Source organism: Micromys minutus (assembly GCF_963924665.1).
Source record: "Micromys minutus genome assembly, chromosome: 25".
NCBI lineage: Eukaryota > Metazoa > Chordata > Mammalia > Rodentia > Muridae > Micromys > Micromys minutus.
The window spans coordinates 38,743,999-38,759,679 of record NC_137960.1 but is presented as its reverse complement, the minus strand read 5'-3'; the positions used below and the strand labels follow the sequence as shown (position 1 = coordinate 38,759,679).

Below are 15,681 nucleotides of genomic sequence, written 5' to 3'. Positions count from 1 at the left end.
GTGTGACATTTATGTGATGCCAGGACTGACCCAGCGGGTGGTGGGCTCTGTTGGTAAACTGATCTTCTATTACATTCTCGACTTGAGAAATGTGAGAGATGAGCCCGTGTTTCTCGTCCATCTGTCAGGCAATCTTACATGCCCAGCCACTGGAACCTCAAATACAGTTACTCCATGTGCTACGTGAGTCAAGACCATATGGATCTATTTATTGCTCTTCAGGATACGGTGCGTCTCTTTAATGCAGTTCGCTGCAGGCAGTATGTCAAGTTTTCTGGAATCGTCTCATACTAAAGCCCGTGGGGTGCGATTCGGGGCTCAGAGATCATTGAACCCGATTGTTGCCCGTCCTGAACCACAGCTGGAGATGGAGTACGCCTGTAAGACAGGAAGATGAGGGGAAAAGTGAAGTTTGGCCGAGTCTTTATGTCGGATGCTGCTGTCAGTTTAAAATCGTCGAGACTGTTGAGACAAAGCCCATGCCTATGTGACAGCAGGCCCTGGCACCGGCGTGGAAGGAGTCACCAAGCGAGACATATGTGAGGAGGAAGTGTCAAGACCTCCTAACCGGGGGTGTTTGTGACAGTACAGTTTCCCATCTGCGCACACACAGCACCCGCAGTCCCTGTAGAATCTCACCACTCAGCTCCAGCATTGGAAGGCTTAGTTTTCTGTTGGAGGTGACGTTTTAAGTCTATATTTGAAATGGACAATGAAGCCAAGTGAATAGTTATATAAACGGATGCTCTCCTGGGGCCCTCAGCCTGTTTAAGGACTGACCATTTATATCACAAACTCCCAGATTCAAGCTTGCTGTACTCTTTCTGTTTCTCTCTTGCTCTCTCTCTCTCTCTCTCTCTCTCTCTCTCTCTCTCTCTCTCTCTCTCTCTCTCTCTCTCTGTGTGTGTGTGTTTCTCTCTAAGCTCTTGGAATGTAGGAATTTTGTCAACCATAGAACAAGTTGGGTCTTTTAATTTCTTCACTTGTTGACCATAAAAATACATCACTAAAGAGGGAGTGGGTTGTCATGACAACTTTAACCAGCAGTTCCCACATGACACACATGGATTTTGGAAGGGAGAGACCTGCGGTCCCCACAAGCAGACCTTTCAGCCAAGGTGACAGGCTAGTGAATTTGGAAACCAGTGTCATCCGGCACCTGAGAACTCTGTTACTGACAAGACCCAGATCCTTTAAATGCTACATTCAGGCTGGATTTGGAAGAAACCTGAGTCCCACTGTGAAGGAGGTCTCCTCCCCACTTTGGCTTTCTACCCCATAAATTTGATATTATCAATAAATTGTTCTTCTAAAATAATCACTCCCCAAATAAACAATTAGACCAGCACTGCTTTCAGTAAAGAAGAAAAACAACTCTTTCTATGTGTGAAGTTAGGCGTGCCTCTGGGTCACAACTGTAGTTACCGTATTCAAGTGATCAAGTCTGTTTAAATCAATATGTTTTTACCAAGTCAAGGCAGACTCATTAAATGGCAATAAGATTTCTTTCTCTGAAATATGAAACAGTTTATTGGCTTTACGTCACAACTTACCCAACATAAAACAAAGATACCACACTATTTTTAATGTTTGTTTTTAACCATCTTTTACATTTGAGGAAGGTCCTCTGTCATCAGTACCCCTCCCCTACTTGTTAAGAAGAAACACAGCATACATATAAAAACTTGCAGAATTGCTTTCAGTTTATGCTAATGAGGTGCTTAAGGACCTCGCAGAAAGCACAGGCGGGGCCTGTGAGACAGCTCTAGACCAAGGCACCGGGTGCTCGGCTTGGCACTTTGATTGGTTCTTGGGACTCATGCAAGGGTGAAAGGAGAGAACCATCTCAGCCAGGTTGTCTGATCCATACATATCACACATCAAACACATATACCACATATCACATACATACATACATCACACATTACTTATACCATGCATCACATACATACCACACCACATACATCGCATATATATATACACATACCACATATCACAGACACACACATCACACACACAGCAAACATACACATATCACACACACTGTAATAGTTTATATATGCGTGGCCCAGGGAGTGGCACTGTTGGAAGGTGTGGCCTTGTTGGAGGAGGTGTGTCACTGTGGGTGCAGGCTACCCTACTCCTAGCTGTCTGGAAGCCAGTATTCTGCTAGCAGCCTTCAGATGAAGATGTGGAACTCTCAGCTCCTCCTGCTCCATGCCTGCCTGGATGTTGCCATGTTCCTGCCTTGATGATAATGGACTGAACCTATGAACCTGTGAGCCAGCCACAATTAAATGTCCTTATAAGAGTTGCCTTGGTCATGGTGTCTGTTCACAGTAGTAAAACCCTAAGATACACACATACCACAAACATCACAAATACATGCATGTATGGGCACATACACACCATAAACACACACTGTACAACATACCACACACCACACATACAAACATGTACACACTGCACAAATTTTTTTTTCTTCACTTTTGTATTTTCTTCTCTCAGTAACAATGGGTCAAAACAATTCATAGCTGTTAGGTATTTGACACCTGCCCAGAAACAGCTTGTAAAGCACATCTGTATGTCTTTAATCTTGACAAAGTGCAGTCTCCCTAGGAAGGAGATAAGGCTTTCCTCATGTCGTAACCAAGAAACTGAAGGTCTGGCCAACCACATGACCTCACAGCGACATCCCACCTTCTGCTTCCTCATCATCCTCTGGCCAGGTTGGAATGTCACCTGTGGCCCAATGAGCCCCTTGCTGGGGACCAGGCCTGGTGCTGGCCTCATACCTAGGCCACTACACTTCTCTTGTCATAAAAGGGTTTCTCCCAAAGATTTCCCATGGCTTAAACCAGTTGGTTCTGTTTCGTTTCCTTCTCAGAAGCCCACTCCTCCTTCCGCATCCCCTCTCTCACTGGGCTTACTTGAAGCCAATGGCAGTGTCTCCATCACTTTTCAAAAAGCATCTGTTGAGGCCAGGACAGGCCTTGATGCAGGGGAGAATTCTAGACTGGAACACCTGCTGGGCCCTCTGCTTCACCCTCAGATCACCTGCTTTGTCCCAGTCCTGAGTCACAATGTCCTCCTCTTCAAAAGACAAGGGCTGCACTAAAGGCTCCAGTCCTGGGATCTGGGACTGTGTGCCTCGCTTTCTTTGGGGCAGGATGTGGGTGGGGTAGACCCCAAGATCCAGCCCTGGGATCTGGGACTGAGAGAGTCGTTTCTTCAGCAATCATTGTCAAGCTCCTAGGAACTCTGACTCTTCACACTTGAGCTATTTCTGGTCAGTAACTAGAGGTCTCCTTGATCAGAACCATCGTTACTGTCCTACAGACTGGAAGCTCTGCGCAGTCAGGGACAGTGCGATTGTCTATGTCCGCTCACTCACAGCAGATGTAGAGTGTGGGAAGAAAGGAGGGGACGCTGACCACTGGACTCTCCCCACACCTGCGATGTCACCAGGTACCGAAACTGTCCACTGTTAAGACACAGGCTCTGACCTGAGATGCCCCCAATAGCAACCTGTGACCTTTTATCAAGCCAGCACCTCATGGATGGGAGGCATAGACAGTTACATACTTGTACTAGCCCTTTGCCGGTACCTAATGCAATCATGACCATGATATAAGGTGCTGAATATGTCTCCCTGCAAAGAGCTGAGAAAATGTTACAACTGAGTTAGGAGAAATCGGTGTGGCTTTTACGCTTTTAAAACTCTTGGCCGCAGGACAGCCTGGTTTCTGCCCAGCCAGCACTCCTGTGAGGTGACCTGTTTGTGTTCCTTTCCCATAGTGTACTGGGGATGCTCTCTGGGAATACCTCTTCTTTATCAGGGTTCAATTCTGGACTCTGCTAAAGGTCCTGATGCCCTGTGGGATCCTTGCACATCTGTGCTGTCTGTGTTTGGCCTGGGAGTTCACCTACATCCCACGCCCCTCCTACAGCTGATGCCCCTGCCTCCAGGGAAGCCTTAGACAGTCAGTCTCTCCTGGGGCCAAGGGACACAGACTGTCCCTCCTCCCTACTATCCAAACTCTGGCTCCTGGCTAGACTGGGTAGTCAGGGAAGGACAGCCTTGTTCCTTCTAAGGTATACAGGGTGGAGGGGCCAAGTATGTTTTCTGTCATGCTGAAGTGATAAAGTACCTCTAACCTAGCAAGTGTGCTCTGTTATGTGGCTGACTCTGAAATGTTCCCCCCAAGCTCATGCTTAGAGTATTTGTCCCCTGTGAGGCCTAGCTGGCAGAGTGAGTCACTGGGAGTGGCCTTTGACAATTAGAGTTCAACCATGGGGTCTGGTCTTGACCTCTGCTGCCTGGTCTGTTCAGATAAATGGCCACCTTTGACACTGTTCCGAGAGACTTCCTGGCTACCCAGCCGTGGTGGGCTTGAAAGTGAGGCCATCAACCAAACACTTTGGCCAGGTATGACAGTCATAGCTCTGCGAGGGTACCCAGTACAGATTACTCTCTTTGGCTGCTTCTGCCTCCAGGCTCTGGTTTCTCAAGTGCATGGGGGCTGGAGGGAGCTGGGGCACTGAGCTGCCCACAGCCTCCTGCGGCTTTCACTGGGCTGGCAAGACCTTGGGTAGGTCTGACTATAGTTGAGCTTCCCTTTGGGTTTAGAGGGTGCAGGGGTGGAGCTGTACAACCAGGGGCTCTGTCACCCTCTTCTGCGTGCATGCGGTATGCAGACAGACACGCAGGCAAAGCACACACACACACACACACACACACACACACAAATAAATAAATGAATAGACAGATAAAGTTAGAAAGGATTTACGTCTGAAGATAGGGGATGGGCTGTCTCTCCGTTTTGCCCCAGTCTGGCGACTCAAAGCTGCTGCTAGTCTGTCCGTCTCCATAGCTGATTATGGTCCTGTCGTCTTCCCCTCTCTCCCACTATCCCCAGCCCCACCCCAGTTTCTGCTTCCAGGGACAACTAGGCGGAGGGAAAGTTTCAAGTTTATATTTCCCTATCGGTGAATATAAAAATGTCAACAATGTTGGGGTACTGAGCATCCCTTAGCAGCAAAATGGACCCTCATATGTAAGAAAGAGTTGGAGAAACTTCCCAAAGGACAGTTTTCTACCTGACCTTCAGGTCTCTCGGTTCTTACATCCATAACTCTCTTTTCAGAGAATAAAGCTAAGGAGAAATCTGCCAACTCCTCCTGCTGGCAGGGAATTCCACCTTAGCCGATACAGGTACTAATCTCCTTTTCCCATTAGCTGAAGCACCCACTGTCCCCAGGAAGGATGAGCTGGAGAAGAAAAGAACCTCACTTACTCTCTATGTATTTTGATTTTTGGAGGCAGGGTCTCACTATGTAGCCCAGGCTGGTTTCCGCTTGATATGTCCTGCTTCAGCTCACCACATGACTAGAGGCATGTACCAGCACGCCGGTAGAATCCCCCTTTTGAAACAGGCGTGCTGTGTGAAGTCCCCAACAGGCCCTCTGGGTTCTACAACCAGTTCCACCACCTCTCCATTCCAATCTTGCATACCTTTTAAAAGCTTGAATAGCTACTCACCCCGGGATGAATGAGTCTCACAGTTGGGGTCTTTTTTCCTGAAAGTATCAAACTTCAGAAGCATCCTGGGAGGTAAAATGCCCCGCCCCCCAGCCAGTGGAGGCCTCAGCAAGCATTTGCTTTGCTGTTTTCCCCGGGTGAAGTTTCCGAGGGTGGGTTGGTCTGGGTGCTTTGCAACTACATCCCCTGTCCTCACTGGTTGGAAGCATCCAGAGACGTCTCTCTCTGGGCGTCCCTGTGGATCATCATTAACCCTTAGATGTTTGTCCCCTACCGTTGCTGCAGCCAAGTGCCACTGACCCTGGGTCTTTGCAAAATGGCCAACAGACACGGCATCTCCCTGAGCACTCAGCCACACAGCAGGGGCCAGCAGGCTGTGCTGCCTGGCTGCAGCTGGTGCCAGCATTTGGTTGCAGCCTTTGGAACCTGCCTTGCTTGTTACAAAGTGTCACACCAGTAATATGTCCCCACTTCGGTTCTTCGGTCCTTTCCTTGTAAACCGCCAGGCTTGCTCAAGATGACCATTCCAGAAACCTCTCTCACAGATAGAGCCCAGAGTGCTATCCGGGTTTTTGTGCTCCACCACAGAGAGCATCACAGCTGTTCCTGGAGCACTTTAACCCCCAGAATAACTGAGCACTTGACCTCCTTCTCTCTAGTGTCCTCCTGGTAAGCCTTGCCCCTTTGGTTTTCTACCTTCTGGCTGTCACCAAGGGAGGGACAGATGGGAACAGAAAGGCTCAAGAACGGCAGCAGATAGTTACATTGCATAGCTCCAGCTTCTAGTCCCATGAGCCACCTCGAAAACAGGACCCTTAACTTGCCCTAATGGGAACACTCAGGCACACTCAGAAGGGCTAAATTCTTGCCGATGGGCCAGGATAAGGAAGCCATTATTTTCACAGGAAGCTGTGAAGGTTTCTGGACAGACAAGCGCTTCTCACATTCACCCACAACCCCGGAGGCCCCCCAGGTCAACACTGCCTTGTTTCCAACTGACAGGGAGAGGCCGAGAGGGCCAGGCTCGGTGGAAAACATTCAGATCTCAGCCACGCCTCCTGGGTCCCACTGTCCCTCGCAGGGAAATAGGTATTTAGGTATTTTAATTGACTGGCACCTGCCAAGGGTTGGCTTAGTCTGAACATTGGTAACCCAGCTGGGGACACTGAATTACCGAAATGGGAATGACAGTGGATCTCAAACATCCCAAAGTCTACTGCTAGTATGACACGGGGACACTTGCATGTGTGCTACAGGGCGGGGACAGGCAGCGTGGCACAAGACACGCTTATATCTGCTAGCCTCAGTCTGACTGGCTCTATCACAGTGAGGCCGACTGACAGGGCCCAGCTTCGCAGGTTCACTGGCTTTACCTGCACCTCCAGCAGCTTTACCAGGAACACTTGAGAAAAGAAAGGAAGGAGGGAGAGAAGGGGGGAGGGAGGGAGGGACTGGGGGGGGGATTTTCCTAAGCAGGTGCCTTGGCGCCATGCTAGGCTTCCTCCAGGGCACAGTGTGTGCTTGAATCTCTGATCTTCTCCTGCCATCTTGTGGCTGGGAGGACGAGATTGCGCAGAACACCAGGAGATAAAGGCAGGGAAGAGAAAAACAGTGCTCCTGTGGATTCACTGCCCACCACTCTACAGAAATATATCACTATTCCTGTGTGCATGTATGTGTGTGTGCATGTATGCATATGTATGTTTATATGTGTTATAGATGATGTATATGTGTGTATGCATGTATATACGTTTGTGTACACATAGTGTATATGTATGTGTGTATACATGCATGTATATGTATGTTTGTATGTGTATAGATGATGTATATATCTGTATGTATATGTATGCTTGTATGTATATGCATGATGTATATACATGTGTGTATGCATGCATATGTATGTTTGTGTATGTATTCATGATGTGTATGTATGTATGTGTGTATGTGTGTATGTATATTATGTATGTGTATGCATGGTGTGTATGCATGTATGTGTATGCATGTATGTATGTGTGTATGTATATTGACAGGGTTTTATCATGTACCCTAAGCTGGCCTTGAACTCTCAGCAATCCTCTGGATTCATTCCCCTGAGTGTTGGGGTTACAGGTACAAGCCAACACACCCGGAAATACACCTTTGGACTTCACACTGATTGTAGCAGCAGCAGCAGCAGTGTTGAACTAACTCTGCAGTGAGAAATGACCTTGACCCTCAGTTCTACGGTGCTGGGAATCGAACCCAGAGCTTCAATAATTTCCCTGCGCTATTACTATAATCTCAAACCCAAGGTGCTAGGTAGACACAGTACTGCGCACCTGTGGTCCTAGCAGCACTGGAGAGGCTAGGGCAGAGAGTGAAGACTTCCAGGCTAGCTTGTCTAACAGGAGACCTTGCTTCCAAGCAAGTTAGCATTTCTGCACTCAGTGTCCCTTTCTGTCTGTGGTGGAACCAAAAATTCCTTCCCCGGAACTGATACCCACACACCTACAGAGCTGTTTTCCTTCCCTGTTCACCAATCCCAACATTCTGAGACAGGATCATACTATAAAGCCCTGGCTGGAGTGGAACTCACCACATAGACCAGGCTGGCCTCACAGACATGCTCTGCTTTCGGAGGGACGGGATTATAGGCGAGCATCACTACGCCTGGTCTAACACATTCTCTAACCATTTTTGTTTCAAATACAACGTTTAGAAAACATTTGTTTTAAATTTAGTTTTTTAAAATCAAACGTTTGAGATGTGTTCATTAGTGTGCAGTAATTGTCTGAGCTTTCCTGGGTTTCCCTTCGTGACACCTTGTGAAATGTCAGTGATGGGATGCTGACACTGACCCAGCTACCATACTGAACAGTGCCATCATCGTGACTTGTCTGTGCTCTGGGGGAACACTGTGACCACGGCACCTTAGAGAAGAATGGGCTATTTGGGTTTGCTGTTCCAGATGGATAAGAGTCCATCACCGGGCCAGAGAGATGGACAGAGGTTAAGAGCACTGACTGCTCTTCCAAGGTCCCGAGTTTAACTCCTAGAAACCGCATGGTGGCTCACAACTATCTGTGATGGGATCTGACGCCCTCTTCTGGTGTGTCTGAAGACAGCTACAGTGTACTCATATACATTAAATAAATAAATAAATATCTGTGGTATTAACAGAGCAAAATGTCATTAAATAAAAAAAGAGTCCCGCACCATTGTGGCAGGGAAGCATGCCAGAAGCAAGCCTGATGTCTGCAGTGGCAAACTGAGATCTCACCTCTCGTGCTCCAAGCAGGAAGCTGAGAGTAAGAACTGAGAACGACAGAAATCTTTTAAACTCTCAAAGCCCACCCCTAGTGATGTACCTCCTCTAGCAAGGCCTCCCCAAACAGTGCCATCCACTGGGGGCTACATGTTCAAACACTTGAGCCCATGAGTGGGGATATGGGAGGGGCATTTTATTCAAAGCACTACAAATTCTATATAGATTCCAGTATAGATGGTTATGAGTCACCGTGGGGTTACTGGGAACTGAACTCAGAACCTCTGGAAAGGCAGTCAGTGCTCTGAGACCTCAGCCCTCCTGTTCCTTTGTAACTGCGCTTCCCTCACACCAGGCCCATCTTGCCCCCAACAACTATAACCTAACTATTTCTGTAATCTTAACATTTCAAGAATGTCACGCAACTGAAATTTCCATATATCATGGGGATGATGCTTTTCTCAGAAGCCCATTTCTCTCAATCACTGGGTAACCCCACAATGTGAGTGTACTATGCATTAATCGTTCCCGCTTTAAAAAAAAACATTTTGGTTGTTTGTTGGGGTTGACATGAACATAGCTTCTGTGAATATCAGTGTGCAGGTTTCTAGGTGAAGACATAAACATGCAGGAGACAATTGCTGGGTGTGTGGCAGTTTTCAATGTTGTTGCCTTTCCTCCGTCTGTTAGATTTGTAGTGATGCTTCCTGGTGGTTTTGATCTGCATTTTCTCGCTGGCTCATGATGCAGAGCATCTTTTTCTGAAATCTACTCATCTTTTCCCAGTTTTCTAGACTTGGGTTTTGTTATTGTTTTATTTATGCGCATCAGTGTTTCGCCTGCATTGGTCTGCGCGAAGATGCATGCAGTGCTCAGAGAGGCTAGAAGATTCCTGAGAACCAGAGTTGCAGTTGGTTGTAAGAGGCCATGGATCCTGGGCCCTGTAGAAGAGCAGCCAGCGAGCACTGTTAATCATTGAGCTGATCTCTCAGCCCCTGTTCTGTTTTATTTTCGAGACAGGGTCTCAAAAAAGGGTCTCGAATGCAGCTCAAGCCGGCCTCCAATTCACAGCAATTTCTGTGCTACTTGCCCCGAGGACTGGTTTTTACTGCTGAGTTTTGAGAAGATTTTTAACAAGAATCCTAGACTAGAATCTAGCCTTTGTGACTGTGTAGGAGGGCTGAGTGTATGGTGTGTAGGGATTCCCCCCAACTCTTCAGCTCAAAGACAAACGTTTCCATCTTGACGAAGCTTAGCTTATTACTACTTTCTTTTTGTGTATTTCACCTTAGGTGTCGAATCAGAGGATTGTTGCCAAGGCCTAGATTCCAGAGACATTCTGTAAGTTTTCCCAAATGTTTTATAGTTTTTTTTTTATTTGTTTTATATGCGTGTCATGATTGGTTTTGAGTTAAATTTTGTAATAATATGGTGTGTTTGGATAGAGATTTGCCTGCTGACACCTTCAAGACACCATTGCTCCAAGCACTTTGGAGGGTCCTCACACTGCCATTACACCGTTCTCAAAAATCGTCTGAGCATGTGTGTGCCCCTCCCCCTCCCCTCCTCCTCCTCCTTCTTCTTCATTCATTCATGAGTCTCTGACCCACTTCCCACCACTACCACGTGGTTCTTGTCTGGTGATGGCAGTTCTGAGTCTTAGAGTTGGCTAGAATGAGTCTTTCTCCTTCATTGATATTTTTCAAAGTTGCTCTGGTTTTTCTTACTTCCATTTGTCTTCCCATAGCTATCTGAGTGTGCCAGTTCCTGCCTGCAGTTTGATAAGGAATTCAGTGAGCTCATGTATCTGTCTGGGAGAGTCATCATGCCAGCTTTGCTAAGTCACCTCTCACATGAGCATGGCGTGTCTTCCTGGTGACTCAGCTCTTTTGCCTTTGGCCATCAGTATTTTGTAGTGGTCGTCATTTAAAGCATGTACAGGTTTCGAGGTTCAGACAAAGGTCTTTCTTTCCTCCTCCTCTTCCTCCTCCTCCTCATCTTCCTCCTCTTCCTCCTTTTTTTTTTAAACTTTAGAATCTATAGGAAATGATAAAAAAAATAATGTATAAGCAGATAAAAACCACAACAGAGGCAGCACCATCCCCACTGCACCCCGGTGCACATATCCAAATAGGAAACAAGAACATTTCCTGAAGGATTTTAAGCAATAAGGGACAAGAGGCCTTTGGGGGTTGGCTGTGAAGAACAGAGGTTTCTGGGTAGCAGCAGATCCTTGAAGAGGGCTAACAGGCAGGAACATGGGCGTTGGCTGGAATAGATCCCAGATGCAGAACTGGAGTCACCACACTGCCATCCATGTGAACAACATGGTCCCCTCCCGTGCATTTCCTGTGCAGCTGCAGGGTGAGGCTGGTCTGTTACACCATGAACTTGTTACTTAATCTTGTTCGTTTACCCGGAGACCTTAATTATTCAGCAGAAGCGAGTAACTTGCAATCTCTAAATGAGCACATAGTGATTACCTTCCACACTGCCTACCTGTACCCATGAACCTTTGACTGGGTAGTGGGTAGAAAGGGACATTTGGGCCTCTGACCTGGGGGCTTTTGAAGGTGCACTTGAGCCGTAGTACTAAAGAGCTTGTTGCTTCTTTTACCTTGGTTAGAAGCCTGGGTGTTTTCCCTTCCCCTTTAGCACTTACTTGGCAAAGCTTTAGTTTGTAGTTTTCCACATTTTATTTAACTTTTATGCCTTAATAAAGAGTAAGTGGAATTGTGTCCTGTTCCCGCCCCCATGTCCCATAGCATGTCTGCCAAGTGACATGATCACAGCTCTCTACCTCATTAGGACAAGTGACACCAGTTGAGGTCCGGGGATATTTTGGGGGGACTAGGAGTGAAAACAAACCCTCATCCCTCACAATTCATTTCTCTTGAACCAAATGACCTGGTTGGCCAAGTTCTGCTTTGCTCTCATTCCTGTGGTGGGTACCCTCCACATCCAACCAGAGGGACACTGGCCTAAGAATGCTCTTCTAGTGTTCTGTGAATGGCTAATATCACTGGTGGGTACCCTCCACATCCATCCAGAGGGACACTGGCCTAAGAATGCTCTTCTAGTGTTCTGTGAATGGCTAATATCACCGTTCACTTGTAAAGGTCAGAACAATGGCCAGGATGAGCTATCCCCGGGAAGATGCTCCTCCTGTCCGAGACTGAAGCTAGATGGTGTCCTTGACCTTGGTCTTTAGTGGGGCTGGAACCTGTTTCATTGATTGGCTGTCCATCAAATGTGAATCAAGACAGCCTCCTTGTCTTTCAGAGTTGCCCTTCTACAGTTCCTCAGCAGGGTGTGCACCGCCTGCCCTTCCTGCCCTGCGATTTCGGATTTCCGGTGGTGATCCTTGGTTGTCTCACTCTCCTCTTGGATCTCTGCTGGGCCATGGCTGTACTGCAGAGGCAGGAAGCACACCAGGAACAGTCTGGAGAGAGCATCAAACTCCCTGCCTCCATCTGGCCTCAACTGTGTAGTCTTTTAGTTTCAGGGTATTCATTACTAATGTAAGGAGATATAATTGGCTTTAATGTTTATTTTGTATGTTCTGACTCTGCCTTTTCTTTGTAGACGTTTCCTTCATAGATACTCTGGAATTTTATCCTTGGGCAGTCAGAGTATTTAAAAGCAAGCTTTAAGCTCTTCCTTTCTGCTCTGTTCTCCTCCATTTCCTTTCATTGCCCACTCTGCCAGCAGAACTCTAAATTAAATAAGAGTCAGGAGCATGCAAGAGCTTTCTCTTCCTGATCATCAGCTACCACCAGCTTCCCACCCTCCAATTCCTCCCACCCCCACCCTTCCCCACCCCAACCCTTCCCCACCCCCACCCTTCTCCCTCCCATCCATCCCTGTGAGGAAGATAGTGACAGGTTTGCTCCTTCTTCCAACTGTTTTCTTAAATTATTCTTAAAAAGGTTCCATTCTTTTTTATTTTGTGTGTATGGTGTGTGTGTGTGTGTGTGTGTGTGTGTGTGTATTGCTGAAGATTGGGCCAAGTATTCCTCTACCACTGAATTATACTCCCAGCCCCACGGAATATTGTATATTGAATTTTGTCAAATACTTGATCATAAATGTTTATTGAATCTTGTCAAATACTCGCTGTAGTGTGTTGGCCTAATGCTGCTTGTATTCAAATGTTAAATTGGGGTCCCCACGACTGGTGCCCCAGAGAAGAGAGAGGACCATAAAGAGGGAGGGAGGAGGAAGAATGAAGGAAGAGCATGCATGGGAGAGGTCGGCAGCCACGAGAGAGAGCGTGGCTCTGAGGGCGGCCCAACTGGAGCTAAGAGCAGCCTAGAGAAAACATAGTAACAACCCGAAGTTATTGATAGGAAAGTAGACTCTAACAGCATGCAGGGTAGGTATCTACCCAGCTACTGTGTTGCCTAAGGCTTATTGTAAATATAAAGGCTGCGTGTGTGGTTTTTATCCGGGAAACCCATGGCCTAAGGTGGGGTAGAAACCCCCACACTGGGATTGTAATAGTTTTTATATCACTTGTTATAATACATTTATTAGATTATGCAAAATTAATTTAACCCTAATCCTGTGGGTTGTAGTCACTGTTTTCTTCAAATCCTGGATTAGCTTTACACCCTGACGATTTTTTCTTGACTATGATATATAACTGGTGTTTTGTTTTGTAACGAAGTCTATGTGGTCCAGACAAGCTTTTAACTTGTGATCCTCCTGCCTCAGATTCCTGTATGCTAGGATTATGACAACACGTCACTGTACACAGTTTACAGCTCTTTTATGTGTTGCTGATTATATTCGCTAGTGCTTTGTTTACAGTTTGTGTTTAGACTCATGAGTGACATTGGTCTTTATGTTTTTATGTATTTTTATTTATTTAGTGTATTGCTGCTGGTTTTGATGTCAGAGTACCGCTGGCTTCATGAGTCTAGGGGAATGTCCTCCCTACTTCTGTTTTCTGAACATGGTAGATTTCCCCAGGGAAATAAATCTCCTGGGCCTGGAGACCTCTTTGCCAGGAAGTTTTAAGTGGTACTTCGTGGTACTAACAGCTCGGCGCCTGGGGGGCAGCCCCGGGGACAGCAGGCCAGGCAGCCACTGCCACCACCACAGCAGCCGCCCTCAGGGAACAACCTCAGGGTGGGATACCAGCAGCCAAAGGTACTCCAATGTCTTCCAGCCGTCCAGCTTCCCCAGGGCCACACCATGGGGTGGCAGCAGAGACCAGGACAAACCACCATTCGGCTCTTTAGATTCTGGAGCTTCTACCGGCAGAGGCTTTGGGTCAGCGTAAAACCCTTTGGCTTCACCTCTCTCTGATGAGCAGAAAGACGAAAAGAAACTTCTGGAAGGAATTGTTAAGGATATAGAGGTTTGGGCGTCGTCGGGGCAGAGGATGTGTTCTGTTTACTCACCAGTGAGGAAGAAACCCAACACTTCAGTTTTCTCAGACATTTCAGCAGAAGAGCTGAGGCCCGGATACCTTAAGTTCTTAACCAGCGCTAACTTACAGAGCTATCTGAACTCTGTTCCACAGCCAGCCGGGACAGGATAAAGGAACTGAAAAATCTAAGCACATCGACCAAAGGAGCTCTGCTCTCTGGTGTAATGGGTGGGGTCAGTCGATCCAAATACAGCTGCATTTGGATTTTGTTTGGGTCACCAGGTTTTCCAGTGCGTAACAGCAGCAGTAAAACTGTTCAGAACTTTAGTTTCCAAACGAGCCCCGGAAGTCACTGGGGCTGAGCCCTCTGTCTCTCCCTCTGCTCCAACCCTTGGACTAGGGAAACCTGAAGCTACATCCGCTGCCTCGTTTTCATTCAAGAGCCCCGAAGCTCCCGGTTCTTGGATCACCTGGGTTTCAGGATTTCCAGCTCCCACGGCAGAGAGTCTCTTTTTGTCCCTGCAAGAGCCCCTGCCTTTGGAAGTGGCAGTTCTGTGGCTGGTTTTGGCAGTCCTAGCCCACATCCTCGGTCTGTATTTGCCAAACCTTCCACTGACGGGTTTGGAGGTTCCGGCCTCCAGTGGCATGGATAACACACTGTTCACACCCAGGATCAGATGACGAAGGAAGACCTGGAACAGTTTCAATCCCGGAAATTTACCCTGGGAAAAAATTCCCACCGAACTCACCCCCTGCCGAGCTTCTGACTGTACAAAGCTCAGGTTTAAATACAGAAAGAATGCCTTCAGCCTGGCTTGCAGAGCATGTCTGCAGTCTGGGAAGCGGCGCAGGCAGAACGCCACAAACCCAGGCCGGTGTGGACAGTGCAGAGTGAATAAGAGAGCAGCAGCTCTGTGTGGGACCCTCCAAGAGAAAGATCTTTTAAAGCAATGCGTTTAGAGTGCTGAGGGGTCACACTGGGGCCTCACCCAGGCTAGGCGAGTGCTAACCTGATCCATATTCCATCCCTAACTGGCTTCTGAGATTGTCTCCAATGAGTTTATAGAGAGAGGCTTTCAGCAATTTGTGGGATTTTAAAGTTTTAAGTTTTCTAAACACCTAGCTAAATAAAGGTGTTTAGGAAAAAAAGTCAAAAGAAAAGAGAAAAACCTTGTGAGACAAATATCACAAGCCAGCATCAAATAAAAACTGAATGTACTTTCCCCTCCCAACCCAGGGACACCCCGGCACCTGCCAATTTGCTCCCCCTACACTCGTCTTAAGTATCCGGCTTCCGGGATACAGGTCCCCAGGCCCACCCACAGCTGCTGTGCTTGAGTTTGGCCTGTAGATCGTCTATATTCCGACCCCAGATGTTTCTGATGAACCACGAAGTTGGAGAATACCATAGCAGCCTGAACTAAGCATCCAGTGAAAAGCACCCGTGACTAGCACTACTGCTGACATACAGTTGTTAGGAAAACACCGTAAAGAGGCCGTACAGCCACCCAGATGTCA

At 47.3% G+C, this 15,681-nt stretch overlaps 1 pseudogene across 1 annotated transcript; it reads left to right on the top strand.

Annotated features, from left to right (window-relative positions):
• Nucleotides 1-262: 262 nt before the first annotated feature.
• LOC308437145 (nucleoporin NUP42-like) lies at nt 263-14,930 on the top strand (annotated as a pseudogene). The gene is made up of 4 exons: nt 263-380; nt 3,340-3,468; nt 7,652-7,736; nt 13,832-14,930. The product of its transcript is annotated as a nucleoporin NUP42-like (transcript).
• Nucleotides 14,931-15,681: the final 751 nt, after the last annotated feature.